At 40.6% G+C, this 19,523-nt stretch overlaps 1 protein-coding gene and 1 long non-coding RNA gene across 5 annotated transcripts in view; one reads left to right on the forward strand and one right to left on the reverse strand.

Annotated features, from left to right (window-relative positions):
- Positions 1-10,029, forward strand: part of LOC118090244 (uncharacterized) — a 142,489-nt gene extending 132,460 nt beyond the window's left edge. The window contains exon 6 of the long non-coding RNA XR_015951662.1: positions 9,902-10,029. This is a non-coding gene — a long non-coding RNA (uncharacterized LOC118090244). The remainder of the gene's footprint in view (positions 1-9,901) is intronic.
- Positions 1-19,523, reverse strand: part of ZNF407 (zinc finger protein 407) — a 349,915-nt gene that overhangs the window by 64,892 nt on the left and 265,500 nt on the right. The window lies entirely within an intron of this gene.

Raw genomic sequence — 19,523 nt, forward strand, 5'->3', positions numbered from 1 at the left:
TCCATAATGAGAATCTAGCATGCAAAGCCTCTACCCAGGTGGGTGCTGGTTGGAAACACCCTCCCCACAGCATAGTGTCAGGAGGCACTGGGTCATATGCTATATCCTAGGGTCATCCAAGCATAATGGGCACAAATCAGGAACTATTTAGGTTTGCAGAAATACAAATACCTACAAGAGAGGGAAACCTTCAAAACAGTGCAACAAGAACTGAGCATGTTCTGAGACCGTAGAATGCTGACTGATACTTGGGAGAGGACAGAAAACGGGGGGGGGGGAATGGAATGGAGTATCCTAGAAAAGGACATAGCTGACTGGAACCCTGAAAAAGAGCCCGCAACAAGCCACATTTCATTGTAGGTCCAGTTGTTCTCTCTTTCAAAACAGCTACTATAACCCTCTGAAATAGAAGGGCATTCACCACCCCCTGGACACACCTCTTGGTGCAAGTATAGGCAGATTATACAGTAGTACGCAATTTGGGTATAATAAAGATGTTGCTTTTTTACTATTCATTGATTTGGGATGCTGAGTGTATCTATGGTAATAAAAAGAGGTGCTTGTGGAGTTTGCATTTTTGAGAGGATGCTTGTGTTTGTAATGATTTCTCAACAAAGTTTCAGCTTAGTTTAAAGACCTCTGCCATCAAATAACAACAAAGTGAGAAAATCTAAAAGCATTATAATTTATTTTTTCTAGAAAACTATTTGACTTGTAAAACTTGGTCAGTTTAAAAAAAAATCAAAGAACAAAATTTAATAATTATTGTAAACGATCATATGGTAATAATTAAGCTAATACGTAATTAGCATGTTCTAACAACCATTGTAATAGTGACAAATGCTTTCATTCATTTCGCCCTCATCATTAAATACTTTAAAGGCACTGATTTTGTTAACTGAGTCCCTTGACTATTCATCAGTGATGCAATTCAACCTATACTCTAGTGGCCTGTAATCAGCGCATTGCATATTATATGAAGGGGATTTTTATCATTGTCCTTAGCTATGCCACCTTTATGTCCTCTCTCCATCACACAGCAGGTAGAAGGATATAAATATCATGGTACCTCACAAATATGGATTGCACCAATCTTCAGTTCCAAACAGCATGAAATAAAATAATATTTTTGCCCTGATGTGTTTATCATAATGATTGCTCAGATGTCTTCTTTTCTCATGGATGCTCTTAAACTGGATTTTAAAGAATATTGGCAGCAGTATTCACTATTTTAATTTATCTCATTTTATTCAACTGTAAAGGCTTTTCACGTCTAAATCTAGTATAACCCTCTATAACTCTGGCAGTCGGTAATAATAATAATAATAATATGGGGTGGGGTGGATTTTATGCCTGATACTAGAAGTGCCATACCACCTTAAAAAAAAAATTGTAAAAGGAACTAGGTAAGAACAGATCTTTTATATAGATGACGTGGCCAATAGCCATAGCTCTTAATGAAGCCACTTTGTCTTCTTCAGTTGTTCCTGCTATTATAACGCCCAAATTCCTATTGCTATCTTCAAGATCCTTGCAACAATAAACCATAGGGTTGTAATCACTAGACTTTACTCAAAAGAAGACCCATTTAAATTTGTGTTCAGAACTAACTTAGGTCCATTAATTTTAATAGAACTGGTCTGAGTAAACTGAATACAATCCATAGAGCCAGCCCAAGACATTTGCTGCTTAAGATGGAGCAGAATATGCTCATCACCTCCCTACCTCCGCTCAGGCAAGGTGCACAGCGCTCAAGGCCAACCAAGTTATTTTGGTGCCTGAGGCAGAAAATCCCACATGCCTTCCCCCTTTGTGACAGTGAACCGCAACAGTAAATTAAATTACTAAAAATGTCTCCTTTCTCATGACATCCCAAAATCTCTTCCCTGTAGAGACTTCTTCTATCTCCTGGTAGGCCTGGTTCTATAAGCACCCTCAAATTAAACAAAATATCTCAATATCAATTTACAAGGATATAAATTAATATTTTTAAATGATTGCATTTATATCCTTTTCCGCAAAGGAGCTCAAGGTGACATGCATAGCTCTTCCCTTCCCCATTTTATCCTCATAATAACCCTGTGAGGTACATTAGGCTGCGACTGCTTCAGGTTCACCCAATGAAGATGACTAAGAGGGGATTTGAAACCTAGTCTCCCTGCTCCAATACTATACACCTTTCTGGCTCATGTGGATTGATAAGCCATGGCTCCATGACACTACAGTATTAAGAACAGTCTTACAGCATGATCTCATACCAGCAGATATGTAGGGATTACTATTCTAGGAGTGGGTACCGTGGCCCTATCACTGGCAAAATGGATAGCTTATCCATTTTCAAGATGTTGGGATATAAGCAGTAATCATCAAAGATATTCAGCATTAAGCACCTCCCCCAACACCCTTGTGACGACCCAGGTCCCACTCTACCTTACTATCACTGCGACTCAGGAATCCAGAGGGGAAAACACCCACCCTCTTCTCCTGACGCCTCAAAAATAAACCCCTTTTACTAATGGGTTTCTAAGTAAGGAGAGCCTTCCAGCTTGCGTGGCCTGGTACCTTAAGGAACTCTAGGCTGTCCCCCAGGAATAACCTCTTGCCTCCAGTAAAGGGTCTCCCTCAGTTGGATTCCCCCACTGTAGAAGTTTGCCCTATGCACTCTGGCAACTTCTTGGCACCTCAGGTTACCCTTCTAAGCCTCCTCCGTGTAACTTCAGAACACAAACCACCACCTCCCTGCCTGAGGTGAGTTTTGCCCTCTCTTGAGTCACCACGGCTGTGAGTCCTGGTACCTCGCTGGAAAAATACAGACGGACCTCTTGTTGGCAAAAACAGAGATGAAGTTTTATTGTGTTAAAAACATAAGTGATTCTTTAACGTGTCATTTATTAATTAGCTTTGTTCCAGCTGTACAAAATAAACTCAGTCAAACATTTAACTTTAAGTTTTCCTAGCCTCTTAACTGTCTTCATACAAGCCACCACATAACATCACACCACACCTTCCTCCCTCTCCCTCCTCACTGACCAAACCGACTCTCCCTCCTTTTTTAAAACCGGGCACAGTCCCGCCCCCATCAGAGTTCTATGCCAGTCAGGCTGGAGGTGGGTTAACTCTTTGCCAGCCGGGCAGAAATAAACATTTTAAAAGTGCTTCAATTTGTCACATATCTCCCCCACCACAAAGACATTGCGTCGGCTTGCTCTTAACTAACTAGAGCAATGCCAAAGCAATGGGCTTGGGGTTAAAAATACTTCAATGCATTCTATAACATTCATATTACAAAGTCAACTAAATTAACATCTCATAAACTTGTACACAGATAAACCATGTTTGGCATGTGTCAGACTATAATGCCTAAGCACAAATGTTCTGCTAGGGTTATTACCGTTTCATATAATAATTTGCACCATCCTATACCTCTCAAAAATACCTGGATAAGGCGTCCGCTATGATGTTTTCCTTCCCACTTATGTGCTTACCCTGTGTCTATTACATGAGTTGCTAGGCTGGTCCTCCCTGGGATGTTTGAGAAGATTTGGGCAAACTGAGCAAGGACTATTTTTAACTGCTCCTTTCTCTCTGGGGTCAGACTTTCATCGAATGACACCTCTGCTAGAGTTGTGCCATTCCTCAGCTCTCCCCACCCAGTTAAATGAATTCCTTGGGTCATCTTCCCCTTTACTTGTAACACCAACTTATTTCTGTCAAAATAAGGCTTAAGTAAATTTACATGAAAGTTTTTACATCGGTTCCCTTCCCCATCTAACTCTACCAAATAGTTCACCGCTGATATCCTCTCGACCACTTTGAAGGGACCGTCCCACGACATCTCCAACTTCTTTCGACGTCTTGTTCTTAACACGAGCACACTGTCACCAGGCTGGAAAGATCTGTCTCTTGCGTGTGCATCATACCACTGCTTCTGTCGACGCTGTGCCTGCTGCAAGTTGTGAGCAGCTTGCTCCCGTAACTCTTGGAGGTCGCTCTGCAGCTCCTGTAGATACGTCACAACATCAGGGCTGTCGATCTGCTCCTCCCCTGACCACGCTGCTTTCATCAAGTCTAGGGGTCCTCGTGGCTGTCGTCCAAATAGGAGTTCAAAAGGACTGAACCCCGTGCTCTCCTGCGGCACTTCGCGATAACCAAATAGGAAGTGTTGCAGCCTCTCATCCCAGTCGTTAGGATGATTGATGGAATAGGTTTTTAGCATCCGGCTCAGGGTCGAATTAAATTTCTCCGTCAAGCCATTCGACTGTGGATGATAAGCCGTAGTTTTAACATGCTTAATCCCACAAAGAGTTAAAAGCTCTTCCATGGTCTTGGACGTGAAGGATGTCCCTAAATCTGTTATAATTTCTTTGGGGAATCCCAGCCTTAAGAACACCGACATGAGGGCTTTTGCTACAGTCTTTGAGTCAATGTCCTTTAGAGGTATTGCTTCTGGATAGCGCGTAGCATAATCCACGAGGCATAAAATAAACTTATTCCCGCTTTTGGTAACTCTGGAGATAGGCCCGAGGATGTCCACTCCTACTCTGGAAAAGGGCTCAGTAATTACAGGAATAGACTGTAACAAGCCTCGCGTTTTGTCCGCTCTTTTGCCTGCTTTTTGGCAGATCACACAGGACTTGCAATACTCTTTGATGTCTTTGCCCATCCCAGGCCAGTAAAATCTTGCTTGGATTCTATCACTAGTCTTTCTAATGCCTAGATGCGCTGCTGAGGGTGCGTCGTGTGCCATTTGTAGCACTTGCAACCGGTAAGCTCTTGGCAACACTAACTGTTTCTTCCTTTCCCAAACAGCAGCAGTTTTCCTCCTCCTAGAAATTCTATACAGTCTTCCCTCAATGGTGGTAAATAAGCAGGGGTTCTCCACAGTTACTTCTGCAGTAGGACTTTGTGCTTTACCCCACAGCTCTTTTATAGTTTCATCCTCTTTTTGATCACTCAAGAATTGGGCACCGTGCTCCTGGACCACTGGCACGCTAATCAGCCCTTCGTCCTCACTAGGATCTATGGGTGACTCTATAACTGCAGGAGGATTACTCTCAGTGACTTGAGACTGTGACCTAGTTATCACTTGAATACGGTGCTTCTGACTAGCTAGGTCATTCCCTATTAAAAAGGGTACCTCCAACTCATTTAGGATTCCTACTCTCCACTTGCCACAAAATCCTTTGTAGGTAATATCAACTTCAGCTAATGGTACTTCAAAATGTGGGCCCCATATGCCTTTTAAACTATAGGACTGACCCTTGAGGTACTGCTCCTTTGGAACAAATTGGGATTTAACAAGTGAGACTTCTGCTCCTGTGTCCCTCAAACCTAAAAAAGACTGACCATTTAATTCAATTGGCTCCATGTAATCTTGGTTGCACTCCTGCTCAGCCCTCCAGACCTGTAAGACCTTAGAAGTAGTCTCAGCTGGACTGTCTGCTTTCTCTGAGCCTTCTGTCTGAGGCGAGCTATTTTCCTGTGACTGCATTACCAGTTTTACTTGTTTAGCTGCAGTAGGTGTAGTTTGCGACTTAACCAGCAGGGGGCACCTGGCACGTACATGGCCCTCACGATTACAGAAAAAACAAGTGATTTTCTTAGACCCTGTCTTGTCAGAAACTGATTCCCTGACAGGAAAATTTTCTTGCCTGTCTTTATTTTCTCTGTTTCTCCATGGATTACCCTTCTGTGAGTGTTTTGGGAATGTTATTTCATTGAAATCTCCTTGTAGTTCGTCTAAGACCTCAGCAACCCGTGCCACAGTTTTCAGTTTTTTATCCCTCAAGAACCAACGTAAATTGCTAGGGATTTGCTTAAAAAATTGTTCTAAACAAATTAATTGTTTTAACTCCTCAAAGTCCTTCACTCCACTCCCTTGAATCCATCTGTCAAGTAATTTATCTAAGCGGCTAGCTAGTTGGGCATAAGTCTCTTTATGTTCCTTTTTTGCCTCACGAAAAGCCTTTCTGCTTTGTTCAGCCGTGAGCCCACATCGAACCCTGACTCTTTGCTTAAATACTTGGTAACTTGACAGCTCTTCTTCCCTCAGGTCAGCATAAATTTCACTTAGTATCCCACAAATTTGAGGTCTTAAATAAAGCATCCAGTTCTCCTCAGGTATTTGAAATTCCACACAAACGCGTTCAAAGGTAAATAGAAACGATTCGACATTATCGTCTTTTCCAAATTTGGGGAACCTTTTTAAATTAATTGCGATACTATCATTATTAACTGGGCTACTAGTTAATTCTGATCGCAAACGTATCTCTTCAAGCTTCATTCTGTCCTGTTCTAATTGAACCCTTAACCTCTCGGACTGCATTCTCTCCTCAGCTTCCATTCTAGCTTTTTCCCTCTCACTTTCAGCTTCAATCCTAGCTCTTTCTCTCTCACTTTCAATTCTAGCTTTTTCCCTCTCACTTTCAGCTTCAATCCTAGCTTTTTCTCTCTCACTTTCAATTCTAGCTTTTTCCCTCTCACTTTCAGCTTCAATCCTAGCTTTTTCTCTCTCACTTTCAGCTGCTATCTTTTCCCTCTCAGCTTCAATTCGGGCCATTTCAATTCGTAGTTTCATCAGTTCTACCTCAGAACCTGGGCTTCCCTCAGCCCCTTCCGTTCTTTCATCTCCTTTTGCCTCTCTGGGTTTTCTTACGTGAGTCATTTTCCTCACAGGAAAATCCTGACAGACTCAAACCAAACTAGGCGCGTGAGCTTTTAATTTCGATCACGACGCTGCCACCAAAAATGTGACGACCCTGGTCCCACTCTACCTTACTATCACTGCGACTCAGGAATCCAGAGGGGAAAACACCCACCCTCTTCTCCTGACGCCTCAAAAATAAACCCCTTTTACTAATGGGTTTCTAAGTAAGGAGAGCCTTCCAGCTTGCGTGGCCTGGTACCTTAAGGAACTCTAGGCTGTCCCCCAGGAATAACCTCTTGCCTCCAGTAAAGGGTCTCCCTCAGTTGGATTCCCCCACTGTAGAAGTTTGCCCTATGCACTCTGGCAACTTCTTGGCACCTCAGGTTACCCTTCTAAGCCTCCTCCGTGTAACTTCAGAACACAAACCACCACCTCCCTGCCTGAGGTGAGTTTTGCCCTCTCTTGAGTCACCACGGCTGTGAGTCCTGGTACCTCGCTGGAAAAATACAGACGGACCTCTTGTTGGCAAAAACAGAGATGAAGTTTTATTGTGTTAAAAACATAAGTGATTCTTTAACGTGTCATTTATTAATTAGCTTTGTTCCAGCTGTACAAAATAAACTCAGTCAAACATTTAACTTTAAGTTTTCCTAGCCTCTTAACTGTCTTCATACAAGCCACCACATAACATCACACCACACCTTCCTCCCTCTCCCTCCTCACTGACCAAACCGACTCTCCCTCCTTTTTTAAAACCGGGCACAGTCCCGCCCCCATCAGAGTTCTATGCCAGTCAGGCTGGAGGTGGGTTAACTCTTTGCCAGCCGGGCAGAAATAAACATTTTAAAAGTGCTTCAATTTGTCACAACCCTACATAGTGAAACTGTATTGTAGAAGAGAATGGTATTTTTATTTTTGGGCAGAGGACTGGATACGTTACTGTCTAACTTTTGTCTATTATATCTGCCCTAGAGCTTCAGGGAGTGACAACAATTGAGAACTGAGGCAGCTTTAGGAATTGTCCTTGAGCTGCCAAGGGATGCAGGGCATTTTATGGGAATGCAGGGTATTTTTGTGGCAAGTAGCTATTAGGGAGATCCCATTTGCTACATGTCCTTTGTTTGAACAGGTGTCTGAGGCATGTCTGGGTTAAAGATGTCAGGTTACCTCTCTTCACATTGCAGCATCTGAAGTAGCCTCTATGAACTGGGCTTTCCATCACTACCATAAAAGGCAGGGCCGGCTCTAGGTATAATCCTGGTGACACGGGGCGCCAGGGTGCCGGGCAGGCAGGTGGGGCGCTGCGTGGCGAAGCCGCGCGGAAGCCATGCTGCACGTTGCGAGGGCGGGAGCGCCAGAGCGATCTCCGCATCTCAGCGCCAGGGTGCCCGACCTGCTTGAGACTGCCCTGATAAAAGGCAAGTGGACACCAGTATTTTATTGGTGCAAACTGCTGTACTATGTTAGGTAAAGGTAAAGGGACCCCTGACCATTAGGTCCAGTCGTGACCGACTCTGGGGTTGCGCGCTCATCTCGCATTATTGGCCGAGGGAGCCAGCGTATAGCTTCCAGGTCATGTGGCCAGCATGACAAAGCCGCTTCTGGCAAACCAGAGCAGCACATGGAAACGCCGTTTACCTTCCCACTGTAGCGCTTCCTATTTATCTACTTGCATTTTGACATGCTTTCGAACTGCTAGGTTGGCAGGAGCTGGGACCAAGCAACGGGAGCTCACCCCGTCACAGGGATTCGAACCGCCGGCCTTCTGGTCAGCAAGCCCTAGGCTCAGTGGTTTAACCACAGCGCCACCTGGGTCCCAGTCGCTGTACTATGTTAAGCACGTGCAATATGCTTAATTGAAAGATCCTAGAATATAATCCTGGGATGTAGTAGCCATGATGCACCAATAGTAATATATATTCTATCGTGAACACTTTCCCCCAAACCCTAAGCTCTAACTGAGAGCCCAAACCAGCCGTGGATGGAATCACAACCCCACTCCTTTGATGTATTGTCCATTCAGTGGACACTCTCATGAAAAGAAAGACCAGGTAAAACATTTTTTTGAACTCACACTCTGAAAATAGCTGGGGAGGGGACTTCAATTGTTTAGTTTAGTATAAAGTATTCCAATGAATATTGAAGAGATTACTCAGTTTTAGGGCAAGATTTTTAATGCTATTGATCAGAGAGGTTTTGGACAATCTTAATGACTGGTATCTTGCATGTTTATCTTTACCCGCCTCTCTCCCAATATCCTCTGAGAGCAACTTATGGTCCAGTCACTCCATGTCAATCGTCATTCAGAACCTCTGGCTTTTATTATTATTAAAAAAATGATCATAGTAGAAGTAATCAAAATATGTAAGATCCGTATCCTTAAAATACAGCAAGTGTTATTTTTCAGTAGACTGCTTAATCTCTTCTTAATGATTAAATAAATAAAAAATCATCTGCTTTCTTTGATTACATATCCCTCCCGTCACATCGTATTCATTTCACGGATTTAATATTCTGCCTTGTCTCTGTTTGCTCAGTTTTGTTCCCTAGGTCATAAATATACTTCTCTCTTCTTTTCCCCTCCTAAATAAGAGGCCATGATGTATTTTGAATTGGAAAATGCTTTAAATATTAAGCAAAATGTAGGAAATCTCCTAATAATTCAAAAATTATTGATGCTAAAGAGCTGACAAGTTTAACATATATTCTAAAGAACCTTGTTGAAAAATATGGTTTATTTTAACTAGTCAATTTTGTTCTACACATTGACTTCCTCCATTCTTTCCAGCTCTCTTCCTCATGGTCAGAAGACCATGGTCAAAGATGGTCCCATTCTCCGCCCTATGCTGAAAATACAGGCAATGACTTGGACCCAGTGAAATAATAGCTTTTCTATCCCTCCCTCTCCCAGCAGCCTCCCAAAAAGATTCTGCAAGGGTTAAAGGACCCTGCTTATTGGGGTGAACTACAAATATCACAGACTCACCTCATTCAGCATGATCCCCTGATTCTTAGGGCAACCTTTATGGGTCTTGGGGGGTGAAGCAGGGAAGTCACCTTTTGCCCAATGCTTCTATGAGAGGATCTCAAGATCCAATTAGTTAAAACCAAGTCAAACAAGCCAGCATTTGCATTCATTCAAATTACATGTCTTAATGTATTCTGAAAACCAAAACCATTCCTAAAGAGGTCTGCTCAAATTTAAGATGAACTGTAGCAGAATTATGAAATGTTCCTTTTTATTATTATTTATAGAAAGAGATGCTAAGGATGTGGAGGGAGGTCTGGTTTGGCATGGCAGCAAGCCCATTCAGAGGATCGACTTCCCAAAAACTAAGCTGAACCAAATAAAAACAAACCACCAAGGTAAAAGATAATACAGCAACAACTTTTATTATATAGTCACAGAACTGGTAAGTAAAAGATAGCAATTGCTGGGAGCTAGAGAAGCCCATGAAACACTTTCATGTTTACACTTCCAGCAGCAGCTCTTTGTGTCCCAGAGGGAACTGCATCAGGGATGTCTACCTCACAGAATAAACTCCTAGACCAGGCATCCCCAAACTTTGGCCCTCCAGATGTTTTGGACTACAATTCCCATCATCCCTCACTACTGGTCCAGTTAGCTAGGGATCATGGGAGTTGTAGGTCAAAACATCTGGAGGGCCGCAGTTTGGGGGTGTCTGTCCTAGACAATCCTCAGTTTGAACAGTTTGTGGCCCAAGTCTGAGTTAGAGATAAAGAACTATTTGGACTCTCCCTCATTGGAGGTTTTCAAATGGAGGTTGGATGGCCATCTGTCAAGGATTCTTTAGCTGTGATTACTGCATTGCAGGGGGTTGCACTAGACAACCCTTGGAGTACCTTCTAACTCTACAATTATTTGATTCCAAATTAGTGCAAATGAATTTTATGCAAATAGGTGTTCTATTTTGCCCTCTTTTTTGGTGATACATTTTTCTTTTCCCAATAGATTTTATTAAGTTTGAAAAAAGATATACAAAAATTAATATGCAATATCCTTTTAGAATTTCAAAGATAATAGAAACTAATCTAAATAAAAGCACAAACAAAAAGAAAAAGAAAAAAGAGGGAGGAAGAAAAGAACTTCTGATTCTTCATAAGTCAGACTCAAAACATCCACTCCAAGGTAACACTCAAATATTCCACTTTTTATAAATTACTATTTTCTTCAATCCTCAAACCCAGAGATAATAGGTTCATTTTCTTTTTCACACAAAATGTCCACAAAGTGTTTCCAATCTTTAGAAAATATCAACAATGATTTTTCTCCACGTAAACACATTAACTTTGCCATCTCAGCGAAGACCAATAATTTTAACAATGTTTTTCTCTTTTTGGGTAAAGCATTAAGTGGTCAACTAGTTGCACCAGAGGACCACCAGGAGGAAGCCGACATACCCCCATGTGCATTTGGCATCTTGGAGCATGGCTAATATGGATGCAGCAGCATTACATAGAGTGGCTTTCATCTGAAGAGTCTGATTTGTCAGGCAGATATTGCGTACAAATAGTATGAAGTCACATTACGAATGAATTTATGTGTACTTGATTGAATGAGGCATATAACCTGAAACATCCATAATGGCAATCAGCACAAAGACACAGGCAGCAAACTAAATTTCCTGACCTTTCGCTTGTGCATTTGTGCATGCTGAAATCAGATCTCACACATTCACACTTCAAAAACTGCTACTGGCTATTTTACCAATTGGCAGGCCAATCTTGTTGGCCTTTTTGAATATTTATCCAATAGTTTGTTGTCAATATCAACTATATCTGCAGTCCAAGGCGCAGTACTTGGGAAATTTTACATTTTGATTGCAATAAATGTTATTTTTTTTGGTGATTATATTGTTTTTGCAACAGTTATGGTACAGAAAGCAGATGTGTCATTGCCAAAAAGAATGTTGTGACTCAAATAAAGCTTGTAGGCTTATAATCATTTATCTTATTCTAGAATCTACTATCAACACCAGGTATCTGCTGCTCTTTAAACCACAAAATACGCATATTTTTAAAGCGTTAGCATGAACTTCACATCTTTACTTAAAAATAGTTAAACAATACTGGTATCTTTAGAGACTCGTGTTTTCTCAATAACCATGTATTGTTAGCTGTCATTAGTTTCATGTGGCATCTGTCTGTGTCTTTTAAGCAACTCTCTAATGAAAAATTAGCACTTCATTACACACACACACACACACACACACACACACACACAATCCTTGGGAAGATCCTACATGGCCCAGAAGATATGACAGAACTCTATTCTTTTGAAGAGAGTGATGTTTGTATATTTATCAACTTCTTCATTTTACAGCTGTGTCTGTAGCTGACTACTGACACACTTGGTTTAGGGTTTCCAGGATACTTCATATATTGTGAAAATTGTATGGAAGATGCCCATATATAGTCATACCTCATGTTGCATCCGTTGTGGGTTGCGTCTTTTCAAGATAAGAACGCGGCACGCATTGCAGAAGCGTTCTATGCACTTTGCCCAAACTGCGGCCCTCCAGATGTTTTGGCCTACAACTCCCATGATCCCTAGCTAACAGGACCAGTGGTTGGGGAAGATGGGAATTGTAGTCTAAAACATCTGGAGGGCCGAAGTTTGGGGATGCCTGGCCAATTATGAGAGAGGAATGAGGGGATTAAATAAAACAAGCACAACTGTGTCTTAATCTGTATTATCCAAGCTGAGACCTATGGGACTCTGGATGTAAAGGCAGACCTTACCACAATTTTGTAGAATTCCAACTACAGTTACAAATATGAGGGTATCTGGCAAATGCCAGAATTTGGTAACCCTAATGGCTTCAGTAAAACAAATCACATATTTAAAAGTAGGAATTCAAGAACACTGGAATCCAGAAAAAGGGGGAAACAACTCACATAGTAACAGCTATAATATTTCTGACTCCTATATAAATACATCATGAACAGTACTTTGAGGCAAACTGTTAACTGCTAACTCTGAAACTTCTCTAAGAGGTCTTAGAAATCTCCACAGTGATACTAAACTTACATTAAAATGATCTAGAAAAATATAGCCTCAATGTTTTGTTTCCAAAGAATTTTTATAAAGCTCACATTTCAGAAGGAGGCAAAGGGACAGAACATCTAACACAGTTCTATGTGAAAATAAATTTCTGACATATAATGTTAGTGCTAAAAGACATTAAACTCTTGAAACCCAACATCAACCATATTTTCTTTTTCTTTAAAACTTAGGAAAGCAAGCTCAGTTTGATTGGGGTAATTTTTCCTCAGATAAGATCAGCTGACAGAACCACAGGGATAAAAGCATTTTCCCAACTCATTTTATTTGTGTATTTATTTTTAAAGACATTTTTATCTGTATAGAAGTAGTCATGGGGTCACTGTATAGAACAGATACTTGAACCTATCTCTTCAATGGACCTGTAAGAATCACACAAAACATATCCTGCAATATCATTTTAAAAAGAATACCTGAACTCAACTTTCATGTCCAGAGCACCAAGACATCAGTAACATCCCTCAACAGAAAGCAAACTTAGGCTGCAATCCTAGGTAAAGGTAAAGGGACCCCTGACCATTAGGTCCAGTCGTGACCAACTCTGGGGTTGCGTGCTCATCTAGCATTATTGGCCGAGGGAGCCAGTGTATAGCTTCCAGGTCATGTGGCCAGCATGACAAAGCCGCTTCTGGCAAACCAGAGTAGCACATGGAAACGCCATTTACCTTTCCGCTGTAGCGGTTCCTATTTATCTACTTGCATTTTGACGTGCTTTCGAACTGCTAGGTTGGCAGGAAGGCTGCAATCCTATGTCTACTCAAAAAGTATTTCCTAATGGGGCTTCCTTTCTGTTAAGTGGGATAACGGCTGCAGTCTTAGATAACTTTTTAAACTGTTCTACTACCAGACACACAAATGTGTCCTTGTGTGCCATCCAGAATGTGCAAAACACCTTTCCAGTGCTCAGCTGGGGCCCCCTACCATCAGAATCTCCATCTTGTCTGAGCTTCAGTTTATATACTTCCATTCTAAACATCACTGCATCCAAGCATTAATAAGTCTGATATTAAGGATTTGACCTGTACTTGTTATTTCTTCAAACGTGCTACATCTGAGTTTACAAGTACTGGCTACTTGTCTTTCTCCTCTCCTTCACATGGTTCAACATAGCAAGACTGGCTTAAATTCTAGATTTAAAATTAATTTTAGTATGTTCTAATTTAACTGTATACTTTCTATTCAGTGCTTATGGTTTCCAAACTGTGACAATGACAATGTGTATCAATGGTTCATTTTGCAAACCAGATTGTCCTCCTTCAAATTGCTCCTTGAAAGTTTATTGTGATGCCTATAAAAAAATCCTAATGATAGCCAGGCAGCTGGCATGTCAAATCCACAGCCTATTATGTTAAACAGTATTGTCTCATTGTTTTCTTCTCTCCATTTTTCGTTTTATCCACCTGCTGTCTCCTAACTTGGATTTAGATTGGAGTCTTTTTGGGGTATGGCCAAATTTCATTTGGAAATTTATATGATTTCGTTTAAAAAACATAAGTTAATGTAAGATGACTGTGGTCTTTGAAATGGCCATATAATGTAGTGCTATGTAAATCAGTACTAACAGTGAATTAAGCTTTCGTCTATCACAACTGCCCACTTTGGATGCTCAATTTCGTCTATCACAACTGCCCACTTTGGATGCTCAATTTCGTCTATCACAACTGCCCACTTTGAATGCTCAATTCCCAGCTTGCCATACCCAGTTTAGCCACTGGGAAGAATGAGTGATGGAATTGTGTACTCCCTATTTGCCGTTCCCCAAGCCTCATTCCTTCCTTGAAGTTTATATCATTGTTTGATTAAAACACAATTAAACAATGTAGTGGACAGAATGGTGAATAGTAGCTTAACATCAGTTTGCTAACTGGTTGTTAAACTATGGTTTAATAAATAAGGAACTGATGTTAGACCCATGAAAATTCTAGGCACCAAAGTACATGCACACATAAGTAAAAAGATAGTCTGATTTTTCAGGCCACTTTTAGGATGGCTATTTTAAGTATGCTATTTTGGAACAAAATAAGCAACTAAACTTTACATAAAATCTGCTAGTATCTTAAGAACAGTTGCTGTGACTTTGCTGGTGGTGTTTCCCCAACTTCAGTGTGGCATCCAGTCTTAGAAATACTTACTTCTAACCAAGAGAGAGAGAGAGAGAAAGAAAGGAAGGAAGGAAGAAGGAAAGGAAAGCTCACTTTTACTATATTTGTCATGTTTACATTGTTAATTTTTAGCAGTCAACGAAAACATTTATTTGTCCAAGCTTTTGGTAACACTGGACTGGTACTTAGTTTGTGGTTTGTTTGTTTATTTTTTATTGTCCTTGGCTACTGGATTGGTTTCTTGTTTTATTGAAATAGATTTTTTTTATTGGTGTTTGGTTTGGAAAGCAAGATTTGGTAGAATGGAACAGTATAAATACTTTATATAAATAAACATCTAGATCTTTTATAAACTGACTGAAGTAGTAAATCATAAATGTACACTATCCAAAAAGAAACCACAAACAGTTCTTGGTTTCTTCTTAACAAGTACTTGCAGCTTTGTAGGAGAAAGCATTGCAAGCAAATAGTGAACAGCAGTAGTTTTATCCAAATAGCACTCTATATTCTGGTTCATATGTCACATTAAACCACAGTTAAACTATGGTTTAATGTGAATGAGCAATGCGCTACTGCATGCTGCTGAAATTGCAGGGGCTTCACCCCTCCTTTATGTCTAGCTAAGAAATGGATAGAAAACACATTGTGGTATCCTCATCCAGCAACATTTTTGAGCTTGGAATCTCTAATGCACACACAGAGCTCCAACATCTAGTCTACTTCTTTTTATTTCAAGCTTCCTTTTCACGCCCAAACCTGCTCTTTCCAGGATTGGGGCAAGAAATCTCAAAGTGTCCAGAATGCTATGGAATTTATACAGGGGAATTTACAAGGATGTGTGCACATATTTTATAAAAAGGGATTTGTTTTAAAAAAAGTTTATAGGGTGTAAATAACATGGGATAAAAAGGAAAGTCATTTACTATTCTGTCTTATTAAATGATGTCTTTGTGGTGTTTGAGCACACAGCTAAAAAGTATCCCTAGATGATAGATTAGTTTACTGATTTGTATCGATATTTCCTTTGTATATGCTACAGCTACTGGGCTGATTACTGAAATACTGTAGAAACTGCTCCAGATTATTTATAGATGGTGCAGTTCCCTTCTTCTATCACAATGCCACATGACTGCTAAAATAAGACATGAATGTACCTGATGCTCCCCTAGATGGATTTGCATCTCTACACTCTTATCCTCACAGATGTTTCTTGTCTGCTTTAATTCATATACACAGGCTTAAATTTAAAAAAAAACCACAAAACCAGTTACTGTAGAAAATCAGCAAAGTTGTCAAATGTATCTGAATGCGAATCAGTTAAAAGAAAAGATGCGTAAGCACAAAGACTTCTGAAAATAACGCTAATAATTCCACTATATAAAAGTCATACCACAAAACCACAAGGGCAATCTATTTGAGAATGTAGTTGTGGAAATAGTTTTCCAATATATAAATAGGAGGAAGAAAAAAAAACCCTCCAAAATACAGAGTTGAGCAATACCCTTCTTGGGGCCAACCAAAATGTCACAAAAGTATGGAAAACTTTCAGGTTCTCTAGAACTCTTAATCATGCAAGTCATTACACAGAACAGGGGCTAAGGGGGTGGTAGTGAGGGGGAAACAATGACATCATCATGTAGCTATGAAGTCAACTTGTGGACTCAGTTCTGAGATGGGGACCACTGGCTGACTAAGCGGCTCTCATGTGCTGCATATATCAGTTAGCACACACAGAATTCTGGGATGAAGAAGCCATGACTGAGAACCCAAACCCTCCTTAAAAAGACACTGTAAAATTAAAATCTGCCATCCAGGATCTGTCCCAAACCTCAAAAAATGAAGTCTCTCTAAATAATATAGAGTCTATTCTTATAGCTGCCCCATATTTATTTTGAGGCAAGAGCAAGCACAGAAAGTTTTCTCATTTTTAAAGACTAATCTTAAGAAGGGGCCATTTTGCCCCAAACATGCTGGGGACATTTTAAAGTGCATATGGAATTACTATGAATAAAGATACAGACTTGAAAAGCAACAGTAACTGCTGCATCATAGCTGCTTTTGTAAGTTATCACTTGTGCAGATGAACTGACCCTCATTTCCCCCTGGTTAAACCTTTCAGGAACAATTCAAGAACAAAAAACAAAAGCAATTTGGGATTGCCAAGATAGAAATAGGTGATTCTTTTAAAAAATGTAAAGAAAAAAATTAACACAGGCGGGGAAAATACACCAATTTAGGTCATCACCAAATTTTAAATAACTTGAGAGACTACATGACACACCTGTGCATAGCTGCCAAGTTATCCCTTTTTTTAAGGGATTTCCCCTTATGCTGAATAGGCTTCCTCGCGAGAAAAAGGGAAAACTTGGCAGCTATGCACCTGTGACAGAATGCAAGTGCCGATGTCTGTCATAATAAAACCACTTAGGTTCAATGTGAAAGCAGAATGCACTAAAGGAGCTCCAGTGAACCTCAGCAAGAGATTACGTACTTTCCTATTGGCAGAACATGGCAAGGCAGAATGTCAGATTTCATACTCGGCAGACATCTACAACAACTGATGCCTTGTAGTCAAAGGCTGTTAAATTACCTGTGAAGGGTTATTGGCAGCCCCGAATGTTTTTTCTCATTGTTTATTTAGTTCCAAAAGCTCCTGGTTTTTGTGCTGATTGCTCTAACTGACAGCACAGGAAATCTGGACGCTGTAAACAGGGTGCTGCTGTATTGAATTACAGGTAACAAGTGTGTAATCAACCTGCCCTGGTTGGACCTTTGGTATTTCAATATTGGTGGAAATAAGGTGGAAGCAAGTTCACCAATATTAAAAGTTTAAAAGAAATAAGCACAAATAACTTGTGTCAAAGAGTTGGAATTGGGACAGAGGATAATTGACCCAACTGAAAGTTTATTGACAGCATAATCCTATACATGTCTGATCAGAAATAAGTCTCATTAAGTTCAATGGAGCTTATTCCCAGGAAAGCGAGTACAGGATTGCAGCCTAAGTATTTTATTCGTTGCTCAAATAATACACAGGAATTAAACGTGAGTGTGTTCTGAAGTGCTTTCATTATTAGCCATAAAAATATATAAGGGTTAAACAGTCCTTAGCCACAATATGTTATTCTATGAGACATCAGGGAACAACCTGCCAATGCTTACTGTTAGAGAGAAGTATGCTATGTTAAAGCCAGTCATAATGCAAAGGAGGCTTAAGCAAGGCATCCCTTTTGCAAAAGTGATAAAAAATGGTGAGGAGAGCAGCATTAAAAAAATGGGGTGCAGGGCTCTGATGAATTATAATATTGTCATGTCTCTCCATGCTAAAACATTATAAGTTGAAGCAGTAACCCCCTCCCAGAGTAGATTGCAAATTTATGTGAGGTATTTAAAATGTAATGGTTAATTAAAAAGCATAAATAAAAATTCGCTGGCAATTAGTCAACAAAATAACCCTATGTTAGACAATACACAGTAGTATAAAAGAGGAAGCCCTCCTGTTTATCAACTGAGCCCTGGCTTCATCTGTGTTTGAGACTACCGTAGGCAATAACATTTCACTGGGGGGAGGGAGGGGGAATCCACTAAAAGATATCAAAATACATTATTATCAGACACTATTTTTATTCTGTACATTACTTATTAAAGCAGATAATGTGTGTTATCATCTTATTATGCCCCAAAGACCTGCTTTACAGTTTAAAATTACAAGAAAAATAAGGTTTCATTAGCATTCTCATTGATGATGATAATTTTAGGCTACTCACATTATTGGGAAAGAAATGTTGTTCTTGCCAAGTAAAACTGTACTACAATTGGCAATCATCATTGTTATACCACTGAACATTTGAAAATGAGTGATTAGATCAATTTGGGCTGAACTGAGATCAACCTCCTAATTTGGGGGTTCTTTTTGGGTCCCATGTAAGAGTATGCATGCAGTATGTGGACTTCAATCTAGAGCTCATAAAAGGTTTAAAAGGCCTTCAGACTGCTGGAAGTTCCTGATGATGTCAAAAGACAGGTGTGGGTAACTTTGTCCCCCCCAGTTGTTGCTGAACTACAAATTCCAGCATCCTTGGTCATTGGCCATGAATGCTGGGGCTGATGGGGCTTGTAGTACAATCTGGCAGGCCCAGGGCCATCTCAAGCAGGTCGGGCGCCCTGGCGCTGAGATCGCTCCAGCGCCCCCGCCCTCACAGCATGGCTTCGCCGCGCAGCGCCCCCCCCCCCGCCAGGCCGGCACCTTGCGCCACCGGAACTGCACCTAGAGCCGGGCCTGGGCAGGCCAAAGGTGTAACACCTGGCCTAGATGTAGACATGCCTAGGAAACTACCATACAAGTATGGCACAAACCAATGTGTTTTGGGATCATGGAAGGAAGTTTCCATGACGGCCAACATTCTGTATGTCTATACATGTATACATCTGCAGCAGTTTTCAAGGCTTTGTGTATAGCCTACATTCCTAGAAAGGACTGACAAGCCCTACTGGATCAAACCACAAGTCTACCTAGTCCAACATTCTGTTTCTAACAGTGGTCAATATGAAGGACAATCTTATTGTAATTTTCACATAGTTAGGTAGCTGATGTAGTGATGTATGGAAGTGAGAGCTGGACCATAAAGAAGGCTGATCGCCGAAGAATTGATGCTTTTGAATTATGGTGCTGGAGGAGACTCTTGAGAGT

The sequence above is a fragment of the Zootoca vivipara genome, chromosome 8 (genome assembly GCF_965207765.1).
Source record: "Zootoca vivipara chromosome 8, rZooViv2.hap1.1, whole genome shotgun sequence".
NCBI lineage: Eukaryota > Metazoa > Chordata > Lepidosauria > Squamata > Lacertidae > Zootoca > Zootoca vivipara.